General features: G+C 46.1%; 1 protein-coding gene across 3 annotated transcripts in view; it reads right to left on the bottom strand.

Annotated features, from left to right (window-relative positions):
* The window catches only part of C4H11orf24 (chromosome 4 C11orf24 homolog), a 52,767-nt gene extending 27,991 nt beyond the window's left edge, over positions 1–24,776 (bottom strand). For 2 of the 3 annotated variants that reach the window (XM_030560717.1, XM_030560720.1), the window contains exon 1: positions 24,679–24,776. The gene's annotated coding sequence lies outside the window, so the exon portion shown is untranslated. Of the gene's footprint in view, positions 1–11,126; positions 11,147–24,678 lie in introns of those variants that run through there. The other variant, XM_030560719.1, reaches the window with a different exon arrangement.
* Between the last annotated feature and the right edge of the window lie 1,595 nt (positions 24,777–26,371).

Below are 26,371 nucleotides of genomic sequence, written 5' to 3'. Positions count from 1 at the left end.
CAAGCATCATATACTTCCTATTGCAAGAGTCCTTCTCTCCCACCTGTGAACAGCTAAAGAAAAACAAACAAGTGTCTAAATAACATAAGCAGAATAAAAGCAGCATCAGGAGGCTCCTGTGAAACTCCAAGGAGTTGGCAAGCTCTGCTGAGACACTCTGATTATACAGGAATTTGCCTGACCAATGAAGAAACTCATGAGCATAGGGTATTTCAGAACCCTGTGCTATGGACTATGGCACATGACACCAAGCAGAACCCAGCTATGCTGTATAGAGCCCTCTGTAGCCAACATTTTTTTGGCTATTGGAAGGGAATTCTTTGCACGAATAATCCTTCCAGGCTACAGGAGGTGGCACTGAAAGCCTTTCCCCGTAGAACAGGTATACTTTGAATTAATTTCTGGTTTTCAAACATATGGCTTGATTCCGAAGACATGACAGAGCTCCTGCAATTTCTGGTACTGGGTTTTAAAACACATCAGTCAACTGATGTTTCCCCTTTACATCGAGAATTCAAAAAAAAAGAGGTTGGATTCAGTGGTTAGGGCGCTAGCCTCAAACTTGGAGCAAGGAATTGAACCCCGGGTCTCCACCCCAGACTTCCTGCATGACCTTGAAAAAGTCACTTAACCCTTCTGTTTCAATTCCCCATTTGCACAATAACAATGTTACTTTCCCACTTCATGGAGCTGAAATATACTAAGAGATTGTGAAGCACCAGATGCTACAGTGATGGGGGCTGTACAAATACCATAGATAGGAACAATTCACCTGCTCGCCCAGGGGAAACTGTTTTGGCAGGCAGATGAAGGTAAGAAAGTAGATTCTGAACCAACGGCCACTGGAATTCATATGTAACGAATAACCTAGTGGTGCACCAGATATTCAGAGCAATCCATATATTCAGCCTATATTGATGGCAATGTTACAAACAAACTCCCAGAGTCAGGAAACACAAACAAGGCATCATTGTCCAGCTCCTCCCACTGCCAAATTCCCAACTGGAGGGTTGCTTCATCTGCAGCTGGTGGCAATGGAGGAGGGAGAATGGCGAAAGTTAACTTAGATTCTATGGAGAATATGGCATGTTCAGTGGTATGGGTTAGTGTATTAGTTACCCTGGCTAATGCAGAGGCACACATTTGTGTTTTGTAAAAGGCCCTGTGCATGTCAAACTTCTGCTTTCAATAAAACAAGTAAAAATCAAATCATCCCTCTGCTTTGCTCAGCTTCCTGTTCTGGAAGTATACGTGGTAGAATGTGCTGCTTGATTTTTCCGAGGTAAAACCACCAGACATATATTTCATATATGAAAACGTGGCTTGTTTTGGAATATTTGCACCAATCCGGTTTAGTATAAAGAAAAGATGAACTGCCATAGGCTAAACCAGGGTTTGAAAATAAAATGTGTCAACACGAATACCTCCAAGGAATGAAAGTGTGCATTCAAGCTGCACTGTTGCCTTCCCCAGCCTAATCGTGACTGAAAGGTGCTAGTGAATTTGCAAATGTGCCATCATCATGTGGAAATGGAAGACCTTATGTGGGGCTTTTCACACTGTATGTTTCAACTTAACACAATGTTAACTACTGCCACTCAGGGCATGGCAGCCCAGTGGCACCTGCATAAACTTAGCACGCACAAGCTGGTATGGCAGAGGGTGTAGGAGAGATGCCAGTTTAGCTCAAGTTTTGGCTTCTCTGTAGCTCCCACAAAACCAGGCGCACCATAATACAAGTGCTTCTTGCTTGTCAAGAGATGGTGGCACCATAAGCTATAGTCAACAAGTCTCCAGTGGAAATACACATAGCATATACATGCATAGCGACAACTTGTCTACTAGCTGTCTTAGTGAGTAGCTATTTTGGAACATTTCTACTAGAACGCTTTCAGCCATAGATATGGTTAGCCAAGTATTACTTTGGAGAAATTCTGTCCCTTCGGTATTTTAGCACTACACATATCAATCAGCCATTCCCTAGCATGCGAGGGAAGTCAATTGAGGTAAGGTAAAAAGACACTCAAATCTTTGCAGTTTGAGGAAATATTAATAGCATCTTTTGCCATAAATATAGGAACAAACCAAACTTTCAAACCTTGGAAATCATTTGTAAAAGCTGCTGGCTCCCAGCTATTTGATTTTGAAGAGCATGAAAGATGTGGAAATCAGAAGTAACAAATCTGTTTTTCCTCAACAGAAATTTCAGCAGAGGGAAAATTATTATGTGATAGCTACCACATAACTAGGGCCCTACCCAATTCATGGTTTATTTTGATCAATTTCGTGGTCATAGGATTTTTTAAAATGTAAATTTCTTGGTTTCAGCTATTTAAATCTGAAATTTCATGGTGTAATTGTAAGGGTCCTGACCCAAAAAGAAGTTGTGTGGAGGTCACAAGGTTATTGTAGGGGAGGTTGTGGTACTGCTACCTTTACTTCTGCACTGCTGCTGGTGATGGTGGGACTGCCTTCAGAGCTGAGCAGCTGTTGGCTGGGAGCTGTCAACCTGTGCCAGCAGCAGCACAGAAGTAAGGATGGCATAGTATGGTCTTGCCACCCTTATTTCTGCGTGGCGAATGGCAGGGTGCTTCATTCAAAGCTGGGCGCTCGATCAACAGCTGCTGCTCTCCGGCCACCAGCTCTGAAGACAGCACAGAAGGGTGGCAATACCGCAATCCCCCCTGTGACTCCCTTTTGGGTCAGGACCCCCGATTTGAGAAACGCTGGTCTCCCCCATGAAATTTGTATAGTATAGGATAAAAGCACACAAAAGACCAGATTTCATGATCTGTAATACATTTTTTATGGCTGTGAATTTCGTAGGGCCCTAGGTATGAATCCTTGTTAACATTGAGATACTTTTCATCCAGCTGTAGATTCTTTGTAGCAAAGAAAAAAGTTCTCCAACCCCTGCATAGTCTGTTAATTGTATCAGCATATATGAGCTATGCAAACTAGTTTAAAGATTGGGTGTGTGTTATCAATTCTTACCTGCCCCTATTTCTAAAGTGAATTTAAATCTCATTATAGATGCAAATTGGTAAGCCTGGAAATTAAACTATTTGGGTCTAATTCACTACTACTTTGCACCTTACACAGCTGTTAACGGCAGCACAGAGTGCTGTAGACTCCTACCTGGTGTTTTGCATTCCCTTTGCACCATAGAATATCAGGGTTCGAAGAGACCTCAGGAGATCATCCAGTGCAACCCCCTGCTCAAAGCAGGACCAATCCCCTGACAGTTTTTTTTGCCGCAGATCCCTAAGTGGCCCTCCTAGGGATTGAACTCACAGCCCTGGGTTTAGCGGACCAATGCTCAAACCACTGAGCTATCCCTCCCCCTGACCTCAGGACAGCTCTGGAAGCAAGGCAAAAGTCCGGCTTCTGCGCCCATTCATTCATTGGGCTCTGCCAAAGATGCCAACAAGGGTGTCACAATTAGTACCAGAGATGGTTTATGTGACACGGACACCAGTTTAAGCAAACAGACCAGCTGGCTGGAGGAAACAACCATGGTTCCTTATACACTTTGGCTGTACACAGACCACTGAGCTGGAGGTAGAAGGCTGCATACCTCATTCTCTCCCCACACAGTGTTCCAGTTATCCTACTATCAGCAATCCTGAGCAGTGGGGGAGGGCAGAGTAGTCTACAGGATAGACATATCCCAGGTACAGGGAACTTTCTAATGCCACTTGATGAATCTATGCCTCTCTCCCCCTCTTGCCCCCCACCAATATTTACCCAGCAGCAAAACTGACAGAATGGAATTCACAGTTTCACAATCTTTGAATGTTTTATCCTCCTTAATGGGCCTGGACTACAATTTATATGCTGCACTCTATTCAGTTGGGTGGGGTTGGGAGGGAAATCTACCTCAGTGAACTGCTCTACAGATTCCACCACCATACGGAAAGAGCAGGGTAGCAAGAGGACTGTGGCAGCACCATGCTCTTGGATTATTCCCATAATACAAGAACTAGGGGTCACCAAATGAAATTAAAAGGCAGCAGGTTTAAAACAAATAAAAGGAAGTTCTTCTTCACACAGCGCATAGTCAACTTGTAGAACTCCTTACCGGAGGAGGTTGTGAAGGCTAGGACTACAACAGCATTTAAAAGAGAACTGGATAATTTCATGGAGGTTAAGTCCATTAATGGCTATTAGCCACGATGGGTAAGGAATGGTGTCCCTAGACTGTTTGTCAGAGGGTGGAGATGCATGCAGGAGAGAGATCACTTGATCATTATCTGTTAGGTTCACTCCCTGTGGGGCATCTGGCATTGGCCACTGTCAGCAGACAGGATACTGGGCTAGATGGACCTTTGGTCTGACCCAGTACAGCCAACCATTCTTATGTATGTTCTAAGGGAAATATGTCTAGTAGTTGCTGGGATCTGTGTCGGGAAGGCCCATGTACTGTGATCACATCATCACTTACAGGACTGGCCCATGCAATCTTGGGAGGATTAACAAAAGGATTCTGTAGGGCACTTCCCAAATTCACATATAAGCATTGATTATATAATAAATACACACACAAGATGTGTTATTTAGATATACCTATATCTATTTGCATGCCTCCTGCTGCTACAGGTGGAGGGGATGCCAGATACTTGTGCTGGAGTCTGTACATATAAGCTTTATTTGGGGTTTGAAGATGGACAGTAATATGGTGGAATGTCATTTCCAACTGTAACAGCTTTGAGCCCACCCAAGAATCTAGAGATCTCCAGGCATGAGCTACATAGACCCAAAACACAAGATCTGGGGTGAAAGGGAGGATGAGTGCAGGGAAGTCAATTTAAATAACCTGTAATCTTTATGAAAAGCTTAGGGACGAGCTTTCAACCTAGCAAGTCTGTTTACATTTTCACACCTATTTTTGCAACAAGCAGCGCTGGACAAAAGATTGAAAATGGAAATTCACCATGATGTGTGTCAAGATTTTAGCACTCTCCTCCGCTCACACCCTACACACACACTTCAATCCCTACCCCCCTCACCCCAAATTAAACCAAAACTCCTACCCCCTATAGAGGTTTGACCACAAGTGTCAGAAACACAGTGACATCTACTAAGGAGTTGGTCCTTTCTACGATTTTATGCAGAAGGTACTCAAATACTATAGTGATGTGCACAGCATAAAACCCCCTTTTATGGAATATTTCAGATAGATTAACTTTCCCTTTCTCACCATACCAAACCAACGTGTATTATGCAAAGGGTTCTGGAACCCTTCCTCTGCTCCAGTCCCACTGTCTCACTTTAGGTCACTTTACGTGCAGTACATGAAGCAAGACTATTTGCTTTTTGTAGGAAGCTGCACGAGGGTAGAGTTTGGTAGCCAGTGCAGAGCATCAAAATGAAACTGGCCAAGCATCAGATTCATGATGTCAGTAAGACGCATGTAAGACCAATAAGGCAGGTCCAGCCTCAGTTTTAAGCTTGAGCTGAGATGAGCAACAGCACAGATTCACTCTCTGGGACAATGACTATCCTTTGGGATTTCACTTTGGCATGGTCTAACACACTTAAAATTTATACAGACATAGCTATCTCAACCAGACATGCAAAAAAGCCACCACCCCCTAGCAACATAGCCATGCCAACAAAAACCCCAGAGTAGACACAGCTCTCCTGAGAGAAGCACACTTAATTAATGTTGTTTGAGGAGGTGGCATTCCTCCACTGGCAGAAAAACTCCTGTTGGCATATACTGCATCTACACTAGGGGGCTATAACATCCTAGCTACAGCTGACACAGCCTATGCAAGGGTAACAAAAAAAACTCCACAGGAACAACAATTACAAGAACGAACCAACAGAAAACCTTACTGCAAGTAGTTCCCATTATAAAGAAATGTCTGTCTTAAAACAGAGAACGGTGCTTTAATTTCTGCAGCTATGCCTACTCAGAGATGGCAGCTGTTTTAAAAAGGTCACTGTACATTTTGCCCTTCAGGGCCATAACAGCATGTTGCAGAGAAACAGGAACACAACAGCTGGAATAGGTATAGCTGAAGGGAAAATAGGGATAACTAGAAAAAGAGGCATAGTTTGCATTAATGCACCCTGTGCACTTCCAGTGTGGCAAACATCACCTACTGCCCAGCATCCAGGCTGCAGCTGTAATGTCTGCACACATGGAAATAGAAAAGGGCTAGGAAGGTTAAACACAGCCAGGCAGTGATGAAATCCCACATATTCAGTAGCAACATTTCTATACCTGCTTTATGGGGAAAAGCCCAACGTGCAGCTCGGAGAATCATAAACAAAGTCCCACACACTGCAACACTTGTTCGCTATCAGAGAACAAACATACTGAGAGGTCTCTTCCCACCCCATAGTTGACTATTGAAAACCAAGAGCCACCACCAAACTCCTTTTAGGATAGCATCAAGTGAGGAAGATATTTAGCAGCTATGAAATCTCTTTGCCTCACAAAGTCTTCCTCAAGAAAATAATTAAAAATTCCCAAGCAAGTTCGTCAAAGGAAGCTCCAGAGAGATATTTTAGGAGACTGTATGTCTTAGGGGATAGGTAACCTTCTCCCCCATTCTAGGTCACCAGCTCAAGCCTGGCCCAGCTTGATGGAGACCAGAGGTCCTTATCCAATGGCTTTTGGTAACCTATATGAAATACCGTAGGGCTCCTAAATCCAGATGCCAGTAGATTGCTTCACAATTTGTGCTGTGCAAGATTTGTACCACCAGTTACAGCGAAAGGCCAAGGACTGAATGGGGATAGAAAGATAGTTCTCTAAGCCTTAAAGACAGGTGAAAAACAAGGTACACTAGCAGGACAGCAGTGGAGGAAGCTTGCACTGCTGATACCAAACTTTGTACTTGCTCTTTAATAACTAGAGCAGTGGTTTTCAACCTGTGATTGGCAGCGCATGTCTAAGATTTCCAATGGGGTCCGCACCTCCATTTGAAAATTTTTAGGTGTCTGCAAGTGAAAAAAGATTGACAACCCTGAAGATTGAAGTCCTCTAGTTCAGTGGTTTTCAACTGAGCAGTATTAAATTCATTTAAAACAAAACCAGAGGCCTACTGTACCCATTTAAAAGCTCATCTGTCCTGGTTCCCAGGTAATAAGTGTCAGCCTTTCCAGCCCTCTCATCCAAATGCAAATGGTTCCTTACTCTTATCTGGGGTTTATACTTGTATCCCAAGGTGAACACTATGCCAAGCACTGGGGAAGGGGTCAGTCTGTGCTGGGAGCATAGTAGTTACATTTGAAAGAGGTGCTTTGTCCAGGAGGTGGTAATACATTTTAATATTTTTTAGAAGGTCTCTCTCTGTAAGTCTATATAACTAAACTACTGTTGTACTGTAAAATAAAGAAGGTTTTAAAAATGTTTAAGAAGCTTCATTTAAAATTAAATTAAAATGTTGATCTTACGCTGCCAGCCTGTTCAGCCCACTGCTGGTCTGGGGTTCTGTTCACCCCAGTGGCCTGAGTGGGGCCTGTGGCCGGGACTCCGGCTGGCAAGGGTCTGGCAGCCAGAACCCCAGACCAGCAGCAGGCTGTGCGGGGCCAGCGGCTAGGACCCCAGACCGGCAGTGGGCTGAGCGGATATAGGGGGGTGCATGGTGTCTGGGGGGGGCTGGGTATGTGTAGGGAAGCCAGAGTCAGGGCTGGGGTCATGGGGGTGTGTGAAGGAGTCAAGCAGAGGGCTGAGTGTGTATGAGGGGGGGTACAGGGCTCAGGGCAGAGGCCTGGGGGATGTGCGGGGCTCAGGGAAGAGGGCTGGGTGTGTGTCTGTGTGTGGGGGGGTCAGAGCAGGGGGCTAGAGGGGATATGCCCCTATTCCACCATCCCCCTTCCCCAAGACCCTGCCCCCACCAGGAGCAGCAAGCACGCTGACTCTGCTCCTTCCCGACCCCTTCCCTCGCAAGGGCCATCAGCTGATTGGATGGAGGGAGGGAGGAAGGGAGGGATAGGAAAGGCGGAGGAGGGCAGGAACCCAGCATGCTATGGGAAGAGGCAGGGGAGCTGGCAGGACCAAGCTTCTGCCCCCATGGGGGCGGGGAAGGAGGGAAGAAGAGCAGGCCATTAAAAGTCGGCTCGTGTGCTGTCAGGGCTGAGATGGGGAGGGAAGGGGCTCAGGGCCACAGCAGGGAGGGGCAAGTCTCCCAGCCAGCCCCAGCACAGACCTGCCACGGCCAGGGGAAAGGAGCCTCTCCCTCCCCCACAGCCCAGGTGCTGCTGCAGGGGGAAGCTGCTGGGAAGGGAGGTGCAAAGGGAGCCCTCTCTCCCCCCACCGTAGCCCCCAGGCAGCTTGCACCCCAAGCCCCTCATCCCTAACCCCACCCCAGAATCCACCCCCCACACTCCAACCCTCAGCCCTAGCCCTGAACCCCTCAGCCCCACTCCCACCACATGAATTTTATTATGTGCACCAATATGGAGGTGATGCGGCACACATCACCTCTATATTGGTGTGCACAAAATTCATTCCGCACATGCGTGGGAAAAATTAGAGGGAACACTGCCCAGCAGTGGAACAGATTGTGGACATTACTCAGGTGACCAGACACTGTTAGGTCTCCTTTTCTACCAGACTTTCTGGTTGAAAACCAGACACCTGACAACCTCTAGGCAGGCCCTGTATGCCTTGGAATGGCAGATGGATTCTGTGTCCCTGCCTCCGGCCCACTCGCTCAGCTCCGGGAGGCTGTAGTAGTGTGGCAGACATGAAATGGTACATTGTATTTAGAGGGCAGATCTCACCAGCAGATCTCACTAACAATAAATGAAAAGATCTTCACTGAAAAAATTAAGTTCTGTATGAAACTGTGGAGGAACTAACTGCAGCATATATCATAGAAGGCAGCACTTCTAGTTCTCGGTCAGTTTATACTCAGGCCATGTCTACATCTAAAATTTTGCAGCGCTGGTTGTTACAGCTGTATTAGTACAGCTGTATAGGGCCAGCGCTGCAGAGTGGCCACACTTACAGCAACCAGCGCTGCAAGTGGTGTTAGATGTGGCCACACTGCAGCGCTGTTGGGCAGCTTCAAGGGGGGTTCCGGGAACGCGAGAGCAAACCGGGAAAGGAGACCAGCTTCGCCGCGGTTTGCTCTCGCGTTCCCCGAACCACCCTGCAAACCGCAGGGAAGGAGACCTGCTTGCTCGGGAGTTCGGGGAATGAGAGAGCAAACCGGGAAAGGAGACCAGCTTCGCCGCGGTTTGCTCTCGCGTTCCCGGAACCACCCAGCAAACCTCAGGGAAGGAGACCTGCTTGCTCGGGGTTCGGGGAACGCGAGAGCAAGCCGGGGAAGGAGACCAGCTTGATTACCAGAGGCTTCCTCAGGTATGCTGGGATACCTGCTTATTCCACGGAGGTCAAGAAAAGCGCTGGTAAGTGTCTATACTTGATTACCAGCGCTGGATCACCAGCGCTGGATCCTCTACACCCGAGACAAAACGGGAGTACGGCCAGCGCTGCAAACAGGGAGTTGCAGCGCTGGTGGTGCCCTGCAGATGTGTACACCTCCTAAGTTGCAGCGCTGTAACTCCCTCACCAGCGCTGCAACTTTCTGATGTAGACAAGCCCTTAGTCACCTAGAACAGCCTCCTCCTCAGTGCTAGGTATTTCTTGTAGGCTTCAGACAATTTACAGGAGCTCTGCACTTCAACTGTCTGTATTGCATTATTAGGTAACTGCTGGGGCAGAGCACACAACAGAATAAGTGCCCTGCAGCAAGGATTAGATGTTCACACCATGTTATTTATTACAACAACAGACTGAAAGGGAATTAAGCCTGGAATACTGCTCAAGAAATCCTCTGGCACAGATGGATTGAAATAGAAAGCTGTTCCTTCCCACATCTTAACAACTGCAACATCAGACAATTTGTCACCACTAAAACTGTTTGTAGCCCATTTGTCTAAGTCCTGGCGTTTTGTACATGCTGTATATTTATATGTTTTTGTTTCCCTCTTCTATTCACCTTCCTGGAGCCAAAAAAAGGCTGAGCTACTCAACAACTGAGATGAGCTCCCATTCCTTCCCCATACCCCAACAAGGCCCTGTGCACCGCCTTCCTCCTCCCCTCCCTTCATCCCTGGGGCACACCTCCCCAAGGCAGTGATCTGAAGCCCAGATTGGCTGTATCTGGATCTCTGTATTCTCTTGAATATCCCCTCCCACAGAACTGCACAAGCTCCAAGCATTACTGCTTCCAGTCTGCATCTATCAAGCAACCAGCTGCTTTGGATACCATATGGTAATAGAGAGCACAGATTTCACCATCCTGATACTGCATGGGCATCCTCCTGCAATGCCAGACTATGCCCACCTACATTTTAAGGGGATAGCACCTTTCCTGCTAATTTCAATCAAACTTGAAGCCTGACCTCAAGCTCATCTGATTTGAGACTAGTTACAATGCCCTTTATATACTATCCAAACAGTGAAAGGTGTGAAGCAGCCAAGTGTACCAGATACATGCAGCATGTGGTATTTTACAAAACCAATAAAGCAAAACAGTTTGATTTTTCATGTAAGTTGAAGACGTAGTCATTCCCCACATAGAAACACTGCTGTAATGATCAGCTACAGAGTTTAAAAAAGTAAAAATCTAGGAATTCTGGAGTTGATCGCAGTCCGCTCCGCAGTCCCTGTGTATGGGACCGAACAGCTACACAGTTAAATAATAGGGGGCCCGCCCTCGGGTCGGGCGGGGCACCAATAAACACAGCTGTAGTTTCTCGGCTCTGGCCCTTTGAGGCAGGGCAGTGCAGTGGCAAAGTCAAAGGGGGCCCAGTCCTTGGTTCAGGCGGGGCACCAAACACAGTACAATCTGCTCTGGCCTTTGGAGCAGGGCAGAGCAGTGGCAAAGTCAAGTCAAAGGGGCCCTTTGGAGCAGGGAAGAGCTCTTGACACTAGGCGGGAAGAAGGGGAGTCTGCCACCTGGTTATGGGTGGCAGGGGGAACGCAGGCCCACCCACTCCTCTGCCTTCCAGCCTGGGGCCCTGGTAGCGTCCGTCACCGCTACAGGTGGTCAGTGGGGATCCTGACCGAAACACACTGACATAGGCGCAGGGCCTTCTGCAGCCTGACTGTAGTCAGCTGCCCCCAGGCTACTTCCAGCCTCCCCCCTGGTTCCTACCTGGTCCGCTGGGGCGTCCAGCACCATGGGTTCCTCCCAGTCAGGGCAGGGCAGTAGGTCCGGGAATACCTCCGGGACGGCGGGCCAGGTCTGGTCTGGCGGCTCCTCGGGGCCGTAGTGGGGACGGGGCAGCTCCGGCAGCTCCTCGTCGTAGCGGCGGCGGGGCTCTGCGGCTTCCTGGTGAGGAGAGTCAGCGGGCACATCTGCTCCTGCCGGCAGCCAAGACCTGACTGAGGGCTGAGGCCCGGCTTTTATCCTTCCAGGTTGCCGCCTGACCCTTTGAGGGGCGGGACTTCCTCCCAGCGGTTCTGCCCTGGGGGGTGATTGACGGGGCTCAATCCTCCCCGGGGAGGAGGAGAGCCACACCCCCTCGCTACAGATGTGTATATTTACATATGTTTCAAGTGAGTCACGGGCACCTATCTCTGTGCCTAGTTGCCTGCACAGTACATGTGCGTTCATCTGCCAGGCTTCCACAAGCACACACAGACAGCCAAGTGTTGAAAACACTGCCCTAAATACCTCTTCAGTGCTAGCTACACAGATGCACATGTGCAACTGCTTTTCTGGGAGCTGTGCTCAGAGACTTCACTGTGGGATGCTTATCACATGCTAAATCAGGACCCAACACCTAAAGGGACATTTGGATGCAACATATTATATTGGTTTCTTGCACAGATGAGGGGAGGGATAACTCAGCCGTTTGAGCATTGGCCTGCTAAATGCAGGGTTGCAAGTTCAATCCTTAAGGGGGCCACTTAGGGATCTAGGGCAAAAATCAGTATTTGGTCCTGCTAGTGAAGGCAGAGGGCTGGACTCCATGACCTTTCAAGGTCCCTTCCAGTTCTAGGAGATAGGTATATCTCCAGTTTTTTGTTTGTTTTTTTACCCATCCTGCAAAAATGCTGCTTGCCTCTCCTCTTTTGCTGTAAAAGTATGAGGAGAAGCATGGTCTACTGCCAGTGGTCCTCAGCTAGAGGACCGTATACCCCTGGGGGTACACAGAAGTCTTTTCGAGAGTACATCAACTCATCTAGATATTTGCCTAATTTTACAACAGGCTACATAAAACACACTAGCAAAGTCAGTACAAACTGAAATTTCACACAGACAATGACTTGTTTATAGTGCCCTATATACTATACACTGAAATGTAAGTACAATATTTATATTCCAAAATGATTTTATAAATATATGGTAAAAGTAAGCAAGCAATCTTTCAGTAATAGTGTGCTGTGACACTTTTGTCTTTTTGTCTGATTTCATAAGCAAGTAGTTTTTAAGTGAGATGAAACTTGGGGGCATGCAAGACAAAAAAAAAAAATCAGATTCCTGACAGGGGTATGCACAGTAGTCTGGAAAGGTTGAGAGCCACAGGGCTAAGGCACTGACAAGGGAGACCAGGGTTCAATTCACAGCTCCACCACAGACTTCCTGGGTGAGCGGGGGCAAGTCACTTAGTCTCTCTGTGGCTCAGGTCCCCATCTGTAAAACAGGGATAGTAGCACTCACAAGGGCATTGCATGGACAAATACACTGAAGATCATGAAGTGCTCAGATACTACAGTGGTGGGGACTATGTAATTAAGATTGAAAGGCACAGGAGGGTACTGCCAAGAAGCAGCTAGATTTCCAAAGTTCTTACTTCAAATCGTTACAACAGATTTATTCTAACGTACCATTTATTGTTCTTTTACATAAGTATTTATACTCCATTCAGCAGTGAAGTGTCTGAGCGCTTACTGTAATATAACAGACAGCTTCACTCTATGAGCCCGCAAGTCCCTGTGTAAGACTTCGTACAAGAGGGATTGCAGCCCTGCCCTAATCTTAGCCCATGATCAGCAGCCTGGTTTCCACTCCAGATCCCTACACATACTACTTCATCCTATGGAAATGACCGGTGAGCTACCACATTAAACTGCCTCGGCTGAATGCATATTGGGTCCTATAGCACAGCTGAAATCTGCCTTGTCTCAGCCTGTAGGCACACTGCATGGCCATTCTTGGCCACAATGTGCCCCTCTCCTTATCATTTGAGTTGGATTATGGCCAAACTCTCTACATGACACTGAACCTACACAGCGTGTGTTTAAAATGGGTATAATAAAATACATCAGTTCCTGGTAAGAGTTTCTTTGGGTATACACTCAAAGTGTACTAGTTTGCATAAATATTGATCATCAACATAAATACGACGTTTGAAATGGATGCGAGTGCAAGACTTTCAGATTCTACTCTCCCTCACCACCAATGACAGATTTGTATATCAGCTCTTCCTGGGATTTAGTGGTTTGCTTTTTTGTTAAGCGACTACCCTCTGCCTGGATGGCCATTGTCAGAGTTTTTAAGAGGAACTAAAAAGTAAAAATAACATTTGGTTTACCCTTTTCAATGTAACAAGGTGGTGAAAGAGGTTTTATTTAAAAAAAAAATCAAGATTAGATCCTCACTTTGTTGGAAGTCCCAGGCAAGATACACCTCTATCCCGATATAACACTGTCCTTGGGAGCCAAAAAAATCTTACTGCGTTATATTGAACCTGTTTTGATCCGTCGGAGTGTGCAGCCCCTGCCGTATCACTGCTTTACCATGTTATATCTGAATTTGTGTTATATCAGGTTGTGTTATATAGGGATAGAGGTATACCTGAAGCACTTTATTAGTGATGTCACATGAGGCTATGACCCAACGTGTCCACAAGCCTCAAAGAATCTTTGAGAGTCCCAGGACAGGTAGGAAAGTTATTAACAGAGAGCTAAATGAACACCTTTAGTGAACACATAGGAGGTTTCAGACTACAGAGACCAGCTGTTCTCCAAGCATCTTCCAAAGTTGAACAATACACAAATTATACCTTGTAACCAAGTAGCTACTAGATTAAATAAAAAATGAATTTAATCAAAAAAAGAAATGTTTTATCAACTAATTACATCTCACAGGAGAGAAAATTTACAGAGAAAAAAACAAAACAAAAAACTCAGTTTCCAAAATACAGTCTTCATTAGGAATGGGCCCATCTACCCCTCACTGATGCAACAACACTAATTGCAGAAGCAATTCATTTCCTCTCCCAGTAACTGGAATTTCCTTTAGCAGACGCTTTTGATGTAAATTTTTCTATCAAAAAAACAAACTAGTATTACATGTATGCTGCAAAAGGTATGAAATTTAAAAGAGTTACATCCACATTTTCTCATTTGCTTCCTTTCTAAAGTCCTTCTGTAACTATTGCTTCCCCATGGACACAGAATTCAAAATTGCATCAGTCCCTATGAATCCCAACAACAGCGAAGGTCCAAATACAGAACCTCACACACCAGGTGACCAAACTTCACCCACTGCAAATAAAAAGTCTAAAGTTTTCTCCATGGCCTTACCTCTTTCCATCCAAGACCACTAAGCACTACACAGAGCAAATATCTGAATCAGATTGACCTTCATCGTGACAGCATTATACATATATTCAGATTCTGTCCTGACTCAGAACCTACACAAATAAAGCTGGCACTGGGTTACAGTAGTTAGTTGGATATCTTGTCCCAAAAAGTTGTATGGTGTTGCTGTAGACAACTAAATATCTGCTTGTGAAACATCACAGGAGTGGCTGCTTGTAAGTTGAAAGTGAAGCCATTTCCATGCATGAAAAGTACTTGGGGATCCTTCATGATGAAAGATACTATATAAACGCAGCTGCATCACATCCATCACTGAAATGGAGCAATATATTGAGACACAGACCATCAAAGCCTCAATATCAACAGACTAAGAAGACGGAATAGGTTTTGCACACTTGATGCAGGCAATAATCAGGATTAATTTACAAGTAGGACTAAAGGGGACCAAAAAAACACAAACACAAAAAACCCCCACAAAACGAAAAAACAAAACCACCCCTCCCCACACACACACAAAATCAAGGATGAAGGGAGTCTGCTCCTTTAAAAGATGATCCCAGATTTTCATAGAAGCGATTCAGCATGTTACCTAGATGGATGAGCGAGAAGTTCTTTTGTTTTCAATTTTTCAAGTTAATGATACCCCTGAATTCTGAAACAAAGCCCTGCTGGAAGGAGAGAATGAATGATTTTCCAGGTAATAGTCACAGATCCATATACTAATACACGTTTAAAAAAAAAAAAAAAAAAAAAAAAAAGACCTGCTCAGAACAGAATGTGAATGGAAAACATTCACATATCTGAAACTCTTATGAGCCTTACTGAATAAGATTTTTTACCAAACAAATACAAAAATGGAACCTGCGTGTAATCACTCACAGCAAGTTGTTCTGAGTAACCTCCACAGCAATGCCCAACTAATTATACTAACAAAGTGGTACAGAAAGGTTCATAGATTTAAGGCCGGAAGGGACCATTTGATCACCTAGGGATAAGCTTTCCACAGCTATCTCCAATGGAAGCAACAACTGAGTGAATTTTTCTCCTCCAGACCTTCACTTGTGTAACTTTAGGGGAAATGGAAGTATCTTCACTGATTAGTTATAAGATTTGGTTTCTTATTATGTATAAGAAAAAGAAATTATACATGTACTCACACTCCCATAGTCATGCACATAGCACAACTGTCATCTCTGCTTCTTGTGAATTGTAATTGTTTGTCTCCTTTTCTCAGAATTAGTCAGATAATAAAGTGTACTAAATAAGAGCTTAGTCCTGCAAAGGGATTTATCACATGGAAACATGACCAAAGACTACTTTTTAATTAGCAACTACAACCAGGACATCAAGCTTTTCAATATAAGCATGTATTAAGGTCATGCTTTCTAAGAACCTACAGAGAAATACATGGCTTCTCTGTTAACCCAGGGTGCTAGACCCCTACATAAAGATTCAGAGAAATTACTGCTAATACATGCTGAGAGATGCACCTTGTTAGAGTCAACCAGGATTTATTAGAATCTAGAGCATTTCTTGAGGTAAAAAAAAACAAAAAAACCCACACCACTAGAAACTACAATAGAGAGGGCCCCTGATGGGAAAACCCTCCTGGGACCGCCACGCTTGAAAGGAAAGATTAGACTGATGTTTCTATTCTGTTATTTAAGATACTAATAAAGCCTTGGCTCAGGAAGGGTTACGGGAAGTAAGTGTGCACGCATGTGTGCGCGCGTGAGAGAGAGGAGCATATACTCTCTTCAGAGCAGTTCTTACACCTTCTCACAAGGTGTTTCTAGCCCACTCCAGTTTGCATTTTTACACTGTAAAGACAGCAGTTTCCCATTGGTGTTAAGGTAAATATGAGAACGAAAATTTAATAAGAGAAAAAAATTAAACTAATTTTCCTTTGCCATTAGATGTGATATCACCCAACTGTAGACCACATTCACAAAATTAGAGCAAAATATTATTTGTATTACTGTTGCAATTAGAGGCCCCAACCAAGATTGGGAGGGACTCCATTGTGCTAGGCGCTGCACATAGCCATAAGACACAATCTCTGCCACGGAGAACTTAGCTAAATAGATGAGATAGGATCCCCATTTTACAGACGGGGAACTGAGGCACAGGAAGTCAGTGTGTTTGTGGCAGAGGTGGGCATTGAAGACAAGTCTCTCTCAAAATCCAGTTCAGTGCCTACCTTCAATATGAAAGCACAGATCTAGCCAAAGGATCATTAAAGCAGTTTTAGAAACTTCTAGGAAAGACTGTTCTACTTTCCTTGTGTTTTTAATATCTAAAAAACACCTACTACGTTTAAAAAGCATTCTGGGCTTGATGCAAACTGAGAAGCCGGGATATAGTGCAAGCAGCTCAGATGAATGTCACGGAAGTCATTCTGATGGCTTACTGGACTAGATGAACAGGCCCCAATTACTGCTCTTCAACCAGTTTGCCTTTACTAACACTTATGCAAACTATTAATCCCCTCTCCTCCATTAGGGATGAATTCCAATTCCAACACCCCTTCACGTGTGTGTACTCAGTTCCTGTTGGACTCCTCTCTCCCCTTGGACTTGTTCCACAGCAGTTCTGAGTGGGTCCAGATAGACTAAAAAATCCTTCTGATGGTGGAAACTCACAATGCATGCACTCCTAACTGCATTCTTGCTGGCAGGAGAAATTTATTGGGGCTGCAGTAGAAAACAAAGCAAACATAAGCCAGGATTCGGAAGAGCTACAGTTAAAATCTTCCAACACGTGCAAGCGCAGAATAAATACTGAAAATAATACTTTGTATTTCTGAGGTACTTGCACTCAGACTATGAAAGCATTTTATAAAAAGAGATGGAGTGGAGGAAGTTGATCCTGTTTTTCAACAGAAAGAGAAAGGTCAGGATTCAGCAAAGCACATGCTTAAATCCTACTGAATTAATGAGATGTCCTGGTCTACACAGTGTTTGGACACTGTGTAAGCTAAACTGAAGTAAGCATCCACACAAGGATTTACATCATTTTAACAGTCTTTTTTTATACCGATTTAAGTTAAACCAGTATAACTTTTATGTATAGGCAAGCCCTAAAGCATGCACTCAAGTTCTGCTAAATGAAAGCATAAGTGACGCTCAAAGACTGGCAGCAAGCCAGCGGCAAAATGGGGAATAGAACCCTATAGAGTGCAGTCTCTCAAGTTCTGTTCTGTTCCCCTGTGTGCTAACACACTCAGGGAATTTTCATGATTACTTTTCATATTACAGAAGCAACGAAAGGCCCAAGTCAGAGATTGTAGCCCATTTGAGCTATGCACTATACAAACGACAAAAAGATGGCCCTGTCCCAAAAGTTTACCATCCATGTGTAACACAGGTGGCACATAAGGTAACAGTGGGACAATTACGATTAGCATAAGCAGTGGAGGTCATTAAGAAAGTTTGATGAACCACTCTCTTTAGGAGGCAAACAAGGATTTTATGAGCATACGAACAAATACATCATCCACTTTTCTCCAAATGGGGGTGGGGGGGCATTAGCTCAGTGGTTTGAGCAGTGGCCTGCTAAACCCAGGGTTGTGAGTTCAATTCTTGAGGGGGCCATTTAGGGATCTGAGGCAAAAATCTGTCTGGGGATTGGTTCTGCTCTGAGCAGGGGGTTGGACTAGATAACCTCCTAAGGTCCCTTCCACCCCTGATATTCTCTCTCAGAATAGAGCTAAGATGGGTTTTAGTTTTATGGGTGAATGGTGCTTGCAAAAAAAGAAAAAGGAAATTAAATGCAAAAGAAAGATAAAATAAAGGTCTAGGCTGATTTAATACTTCAAAAACTAGTACAGTAACTCCTCACTTAAGTCAGCCTGGTTAACATTGTTTCATTAAGTTGCTGATCAATTAGAGAACATGCTCATTTAAAGTTGCACAATGCTCTAACATTTGGCAGCCGCTTGCTTTGTCCACGGCTTGCAGAAAGAGCAGCCTGTTGGAGCTAGAGGTGGGGGCTTGGAACCAGGATAGACCGGCAGCCCCCCTATCAGCTGCCCGCTCCCCTAAGTTCCCTGAGCAGCAGCCACCCAGAAGGCTATCAATTGCCAGCAGTTCAGCTGTCCCTTCCCACACTGCCATGTGCTGCTCCACCTTAACTAAGCTCCACAATCATCATTGCTGTGTACAGTATTGTTTGTGTGTGAGATCTTTTGTCAGGCAAAAAAAAATTTCCCTGAAGCTTAACACCCTCCACACCCCATTTACATTCATTCTTATGGGGAAATTGGATTTGCTTAACATTGTTTCACTTAAAGTAGCATTTTTCAGGAACATAACCACGTTAAACGAGGAGTTATTGTACTACACCTCCACCTCGATATAACGTTGTCCTCGGGAGCCAAAAAAATCTTACCGCGTTTCAGGTGAAACCGTGTTATAGCGAACTTGATTTGATCCACCAGAGTGTGCAGCCCTCCCTGACAGCACTGCTTTATCGCGTTATATCTGAATCTGTGGCAATATAATAGGGTAAAGATGCATCAAGTCTAAGGCTGCCCAATACAGCCTTACTTAGCTGTTTCTGCACACTACGCCTTAGCTGCTACATAGGAGATACAGTAATCTGAGGCTCCTCAAATTAAGGCTACAAGAGATGTAGCTGTGTGTGTTTGTCCCCTTGTGCCCAAGTACAACCTTGAATTCTGAAAATTACCTGTCTGAAAAGCAAGTTATTCAGATCCAACCCATAACTAACTCCTTAGCAAAATTCACAACATTGTGAACAGATTCAACCTGAACATACACAGATGCACTGTGTGTCATGCTGCACATTTGCTGTCCATGCAGCAGAGGTGAAGCTCTTTTTGTCTCCTTTGTGACAGTGGTATGCACTTGTAGGAGAGTTTTTTTTTCTTTTTTTAAATACGTAGTCAGATTGCATCAGACATTTTTTGCCACTGACCCTCAAATTTATTTCTTCGTATTTTTTTCTGCTGCCCAAGAATCCTGGCGAACTGTTTGGGCCAGGCAGGATAGGATACTTTGGTGTTGTTCCCTATTGCAATAGTCAGGGGCGATTGCAGTGTCTCTCTAATGCTTCTGCTCCTTAACCTCTTGGCTACATAAAGTGCTAGTACAGATAGGATATTTGAGAAAAATCTGGTCCAGACAAGTTCAAAGAGGTGAAATGACTTGTGCGAGCCTATTCAGCAAATGAATGGCAAACCTGCATATTAGAACTGTAGAGTTCCTGACCCTCAGTCCTGTGTTCATTCCTTCACACCATGTTGCCTTTCATGAACTATGCACAAGAACGTACCAGGGACCCTCTCCTTTAAGCATTTTTGTTTTCCCAAAACAACATTTTTGTTGAGGATTTCTAAAGAAAGAAGTCTAACATTCCAACACACAAACAGATTTAAACTGCCCTGAAAGACCACCTCACCTAGCACTGAAGTGCAGCCACTGCTGAAGTGGAAGCAGCCACTGCTTAACAGCATACATCAACAGACCAAAAAGAATACAGTGTTTAACTGAAATTGCAGGGAGAATATTAATGTGGCAATGACACTGCCACAAATCAGTCTAGTATCAGCAATATGTCAGCCCCATCTTCTGGGGGTTGGAGGTGCAGGCTCTGGGGTGGGGCCAGAGATGAGGGGTTTGGGGTGCAGGAAAGGGTTCAAGGTCTGAATGGGCTCAGGGCTGGGGCTGGGGCATGGTCTTACCTACAGCAGCTCCCAGTCAGCGGCACAGCCAGGGTGCAGAGGCAGGCTTCCCACCTGTCCTGGCACCATGTACCTTGCTGCATCCCAGAAAGATCCACTGCTGGCCACTTCTGGGGTGCAGTGCAGTGTCGGAACAAGTAGGCACCAGCCTGCCTTAGCTGGGCAGCACTGCCAACAGGACTTTTAATGTTGTGGTCAGCGGTGCTGACCAAAGCAACCTAGTGCTGACATGCTATGACCCAGTACTGCGTCACAACCCAAACTTTCAAAATGCTGAGTTAAGAGAGTCACTGAAGCTGTAAGAGTGAAATCCACAGCAAAGCAATCTCTCTGCACGATGTTATATGTAAAAGCTTTGAACATGGCTTTGCTCTTCTACTATGTGTCTAGCAGAGTCCTGCAGCTTTTTCTTGCTGGCATGTACATGGTCCAATTAAACCTATTGAAAGCTTTAATTCGGATGAGCAATGATAAAGAAAAAGCCAACTTAACATTATGCAAGACACCCTTCCAGTAACTCTTGGGCCTTGTCTACACTGCAGTTTTCAGGTTCTGTCGATACAATAATGCCTCTCTCATCAATTTAACTCTCCTGCTACACTGCCATAATAAAGCCACCTTGACAGGCGGCATACAGCTTTTTGCGACAACGTTAGACTGACTCAGTGCCAGTGTAGACACCATGCTTGCTAATCTCACCCTACGTGGCTCCAGGAGGTACCCCACAGTGCTTATCATGACTGCTCTGGTAAGCGGTTGTTACTCCGTTGTTGAAACGCTCCTTGCTGCTGTCAAGGTTTCTGGTGCAGGGGGTCAAGAGCCATGAAAGCAAACAGTAGGCTAGGCTCCTAGGATCACTATGGGCATTTCAATATCCCCTATTGGCATCTTCTTGTCTGTGAAGAAAGTCCCTGCATGTGGCTTTCTATACAGGCCAGTGTTCCTGAAGATGCGTGCTCCATGCACCTTCCCTGACCACCATGTCAGTGAAACAATCCCGGTGATCCACAAGTGCCTGCAATACCACAGAAATGTAGCACTTTATGTACTCCAGCATGAGATCGTCTACTGGGGCTAAAATTGGGATATGTGTGCCATCTATTGCCCCGCCGCAGTTAGGGAATCCAATTGCAGGAAACAGTGGATGGCTTTGTGGCACATTGCCCAGACTCACAGTCCTTCATAGCAGGAAGGGATTAATGGCCCTTCACACTTCCATCACTTCAACCCCCACTGTGGACTTTCCAACTCCAAACTGATTCGCAACTGACCAGTAGCAGTCTAGAGTTACCACGGTTACAGTGATCATGATCACAACTCACTTTTTTCCCCACCATTAGGGGAGTTCTTATTTTGGTATCCTTGCAGGGTTGGGACAAGGTCTGCACACAGTTCAAAGGTGGATTCATGCATCCAAAAGCTCTGTGGTCTCTGCTTGTCATCTCATAACTGCATCTCAAGCCTATCCCACCACTCAGTGCTTGTTTCCTGGGCCCAATAGTGACAGTCCACAGTGCGTAGTTGCTCCATGAATACCAACATCAATCTTTAATTGTTTCGTTCCATGGCACACAGCAGGGCAGGCAGTATGGATTCCTGTTCAGATTTGCAGCTCATGAAATACTGCAAGATTAGCCACGTTGTGTTCATAACGCTTCTCATAAGACTGGTGAGCAGTGCAGAGTCCATGCTTTCAGGCAGAAATGGCAAGCACAAAGTTTACAGGGGCAGCTGAAAAATGGTGCCAAAATGCAGTCGAAAGCCCTTGGAATTATGGAACAGAGAAAACTGCATCATGGGGGCAGTGATCCCACCTCCATGATGCACTGTGATTAATTCCCAGAATTCTTAGCAGGAAAAGGTGGCAATTTATAGCTACCCCATGGTGCAATGCTCCTTCTGTTGGTGCTAGAGCACCAACTGTGGACAGGCTCTGCCAACACACGGAGCATTGTGTGAACATGCCCAAAGGATGTAATTATAGCAGTTTATGATTGCTGACAAACTACATCGACTTAACTCTGTAGCGTAGACATGGCCTTCATGAATTTGATATTAAGCTTTTTGCACCATTTTTGTCTGCATGCCCAGGATTCTTACATAAAAGTTTGTTAAGCCACCGGTAAAAGTGATCTACTGAAGGCACTTGTTGGCTATATTTTCAGGTACTCTTCTAGTGCGAAGGTAGAGTGTGTATTACAGGTGACAGGTACATTTATATGGGAGGATAGGACTTGGGAGCCCTGTAGGCTAGATTTGGCTTACAAAATATCCATTACTGATCTGGTGGTCCTCATTAAGGACTAGCTTTGCACGAAGTTTAAAGCCCCAAATCAACAAAGATTTGGGGCTTTAAACATTGCTTAACTTTATGCCTGTGCGTAGTCCCACTGGTTTCAACATAAAATCCACTCAGAAAACTAAACACGTACTCAAGTCTTTGCAGAAACAGGGCCTAAAATTTTAAAGTTCAGACAATTTGAGGATATAAAAAAATAGAAACGCTGTCTACAAGTCATTCAAAATAGAACTAAAAAAAAGGGAATTTTCTTTAGTTCTTCTCCCTCCCCTTGCCCACCCCCAAAAGGGAAAACATTTATTCTAAAAAGCAAGCTTCTGTGAATCTTCTATGTAAGTGAAAGCAGAGTGTTACAAACTGATTTAAGTTGCAACCTTAACTATAGAGTTCACAATCCAAAAAAACTACAGTACTGGTAGGAGGAAACATTTACATTGTTCTGAGACCCTAACACCTTGTGGTTCAGTTGCCTAAACACTGGAGTTGGTCAATGGACCTCTTACCACACCACCTTCCAAATAATCAGTTTAAAATTATTTTTGTTTTAAAAATCAGCTGAATATCAGCTGAATAAAATCACCCCATCCTCAAAGGATAAAGGCCAGAACCCTACGGTCAGACCTGGGCAATACACACTGCTTGGATAGTAAGCAAAGCTCTAATCAAAATCTGAAGGGCAAACCATTTTCACAGGATTCACATGCTGACATAAGACAAGCTTAAAAGAATTGTCAAGCTATAATGACTATCCATTTCACACATGTATTCATAGGTAGAGGAAGTGCTAGCTCATTGGGGGTCCTAAGCATGAATATTTTGCTCTTCCCCCTACACTAAAAAGGCAAATAGTGGGCCACAAGCAATTGCTCAGTCTGATTATGCCTAGCACTGGCACTGCTCTTGGGCCTGGTCTTTGCCCATTTTCTAGTTGTCAAGTGTCCATAGTCACTAAGACTATGTCAGCAGCACAGCTGCACTGATGCAGCTGTGGCACTTCTGGTGAACGTGCTCTAAGCCAGAGGTTGACAACCTTCAGCACATAGCCCACCAGAGTAATCTGCTGGCGGGCTGCAAGACATTTTGTTCACATTGACTGTTCGCAGGCAGGGCCGGCTGCAGCTCCCACTGGCCACAGGTCACTTGTTCCTGGCCAATGGGAGCTGCGGAGGAGGGAGCAGGGTGTACTTGCGGACACAACAAAATGTCTTGCGGCCTGCCAGCAAATTACCCTGATGGACCACCATGCTGAAGGCTGCCAACCCCTGCTCTAAGGTGACTGGAGAGAGTTCTCCCCTTAGAATAATTAAACTACCTCCCACAAGAGGTGGTATCAGCTCTCCTGCTGACATAGTACTGTCTACACCAGCGCTTAGCTCAATATAACTTCACGTGCAAATAATCTACACCCCCCAAATGGCAAATTATACCAATGTAAATTCTAGTGTAAACAAGGTGTAAACCCCCATATTAAGTGACAATCTTCAGTCTCAAGAAAGAGGGCCGCGGAATCAATGAGCTTGGACCCTGAACTACCCGCCTACTCTTAGAGGTGGTACTTCCAGTTCAGTGCCCAGGCACAGGATTGGACCCGGTCCCTGTGGCGGTACAGGGATAGCTGCTCAGACACTACCGCTGCCGTATCTGTGCCTGTGGGATAGAGAACTTCGGTCTCCAGACCACCGTTACCCAGCACTGGGTCCTGGCTCCTCCCCGCCACGGCTAGGCAGGTGACCTGGCGTTGCTCGGCCAGGACGCGCACCTGGAGCAATGCGCCGTGGGGAGAAGACGCAGCCGCCGGCGACAGGTAGCCTCACACGCAGCGCGAACTCCGCCCCATGCCAAGACAGGGAGCAGCGGTGCAAATGCCGGGCACGCCCTCGCAGAGCCGGGAGCAGGCGGCTCCTACGTGGAGCGGGCTAAGCTGGGGGCACGAGACGCCTCACCCCCCAACCCCGCCGCTCAGTGCTCGCCCTGCCACCCAGCGCGGAGACACGCAGCGGCCCCGTCTCAGGGCGCAGACCGCCCGCCCGCCCGCCGGCTCCCCCGATGCGGGGGCAGCGCACTCGGCCCGGGAGCACAGGGCACCCCCCCGGGCTCGGTACCCAGCCGCATGGGGCTCCCCACCTCTCCCGCGGCACAGGACGCGCTTACCCAGCCAGAGGCAGCCGCGCTCCCGGGCCCCGCTCCGACTCCAGCGCAGCCGCCTGGGGCCGCGGAGCCAGAGTTGAAGAACCCTGCGCGGCGCCTGCCCCGCCACATGCCTGTGCCAGGCCCCGCCCCCTGCTGCTGCCGGGTTGGCCCCGCCGCCTCCAGCCCTTGGCCACGCCCCTACTCTGGTCCCGCCTGCCACGGCCCCGCCCAGCCCATACTTTAGCCCCGCCTCTTCCCGGCCAGCGAGCGCCTCTTCCCCTCACGTTCCTGAGGAGGCGGGGCTGCGGGCGCGGCTCCCTCCAGCCTCCGGAAGTGAGGGAAGAGGGCGGGGCTAAGCTTGAGGGCGACGCATCAACGTGGAAGGGATTTTCCCGCTGCGCGGAAGCCGATGCTCGTTGCGGCGCGGCCAGCAGTGATAGCTGGGGCGGGCTGGCACCCCACACCTCCCGGGGGCTCCCAAAGGCCTGGCGGGAGGATGCGCATGAGGGCCGGCTCTGCCCAGCTGGCCGCTCCAACCCTGAACCACTGAGGCTCAGGGATCCCGAGGCTGGGCACCGCAGGGGTCGCGGGTGGGAGGTGGCACCTCCCTGCCTTAGCCCACAGGAGCCTCGCAGCCACAACGTTGCTTTCTGGAGCCTGAACCAGCGGCCCTGGAGCCTGTTTATCTGCACCAGAGGCCGAAGGACTGAGTCGACCTTGGTGACCTTTGAACCCAGGCTTCGAGGAGGTTGGGTACAGCGCAGCTCCTGCTTCTCCTGTTACATCCTTATTCTAGCTAGGGATTTGTGGCAGAATGTCAAAACACTGTTATTAAAAATATACATGGTTACTCCCTTCACAAATTATCTGAGGGCACTATATTTAATTCAGCCCTGGCATAGGTACCCACAACTCCCATTGGTTTCACTGAGAGCTTAACCTGCTTAGTCTCTGTCTCACAACTCTTTGGGATTGTTAGTGTTGGTTTAATTAATTTTATAGCAAAATATCACCATCTCTCAGATTCCACTGCAAGAACTTTCACCTTAGGCACAAGTGACCTGTACTCATGTACTGGCATAGCAACTCTCAGTTTATTCCTCTCCAGCAGCAAGACCAGAGAGAAAACTCACTATCTGTCCAGGTCACCCTTCTCAGGATTGGAGGCAGTGGAAACTGAAGGTTTAAGGAGCTACAGCCCGTAAGGCCAGCCCTGCTCCTGTGCAGTCATACAGAATCTAGCTCTTCCTCATACTTAACAATTCTTTAGGGAAAAACTTTTATCTCTGTGCTAATGAATTATCTGTGTATTCCACTACTTACAAAGCAATTTCCCCACCATTTCTGTGAAGGAATGAGAATATGCAGAAGTAATTGATGTTTTCTGCAGAATCAAAACAATTAAAAACTAATTTCATCACACTTTTAATCTTTTGAACTGATAATTATATTTTCTGTGTTCACAAACAGCAGTCACAAATGATGTTTTATTATGTATAAGGCACCCAAAGTGTGCACTGCATATTACAAAATGTATTGCTCTTAAGAGTCCAAGTTAGGATACAGTGGACAATTTGGAGACAAGAAGATTTAGTCATACAAACGTATTGAATTTCTCCTTGTGTTTCTGAATTTCTATAAACAGTTAGAGCTATTAAAGCTTATTAACTCCAATGTCCACCACCTCCTCAAGGTATTGCTTCGTGTGATTCCA

This window comes from Gopherus evgoodei, chromosome 4 (genome assembly GCF_007399415.2).
Source record: "Gopherus evgoodei ecotype Sinaloan lineage chromosome 4, rGopEvg1_v1.p, whole genome shotgun sequence".
NCBI classification, from domain to species: Eukaryota; Metazoa; Chordata; order Testudines; family Testudinidae; genus Gopherus; species Gopherus evgoodei.
This window is presented reverse-complemented; position numbering and strand designations above follow the sequence as displayed.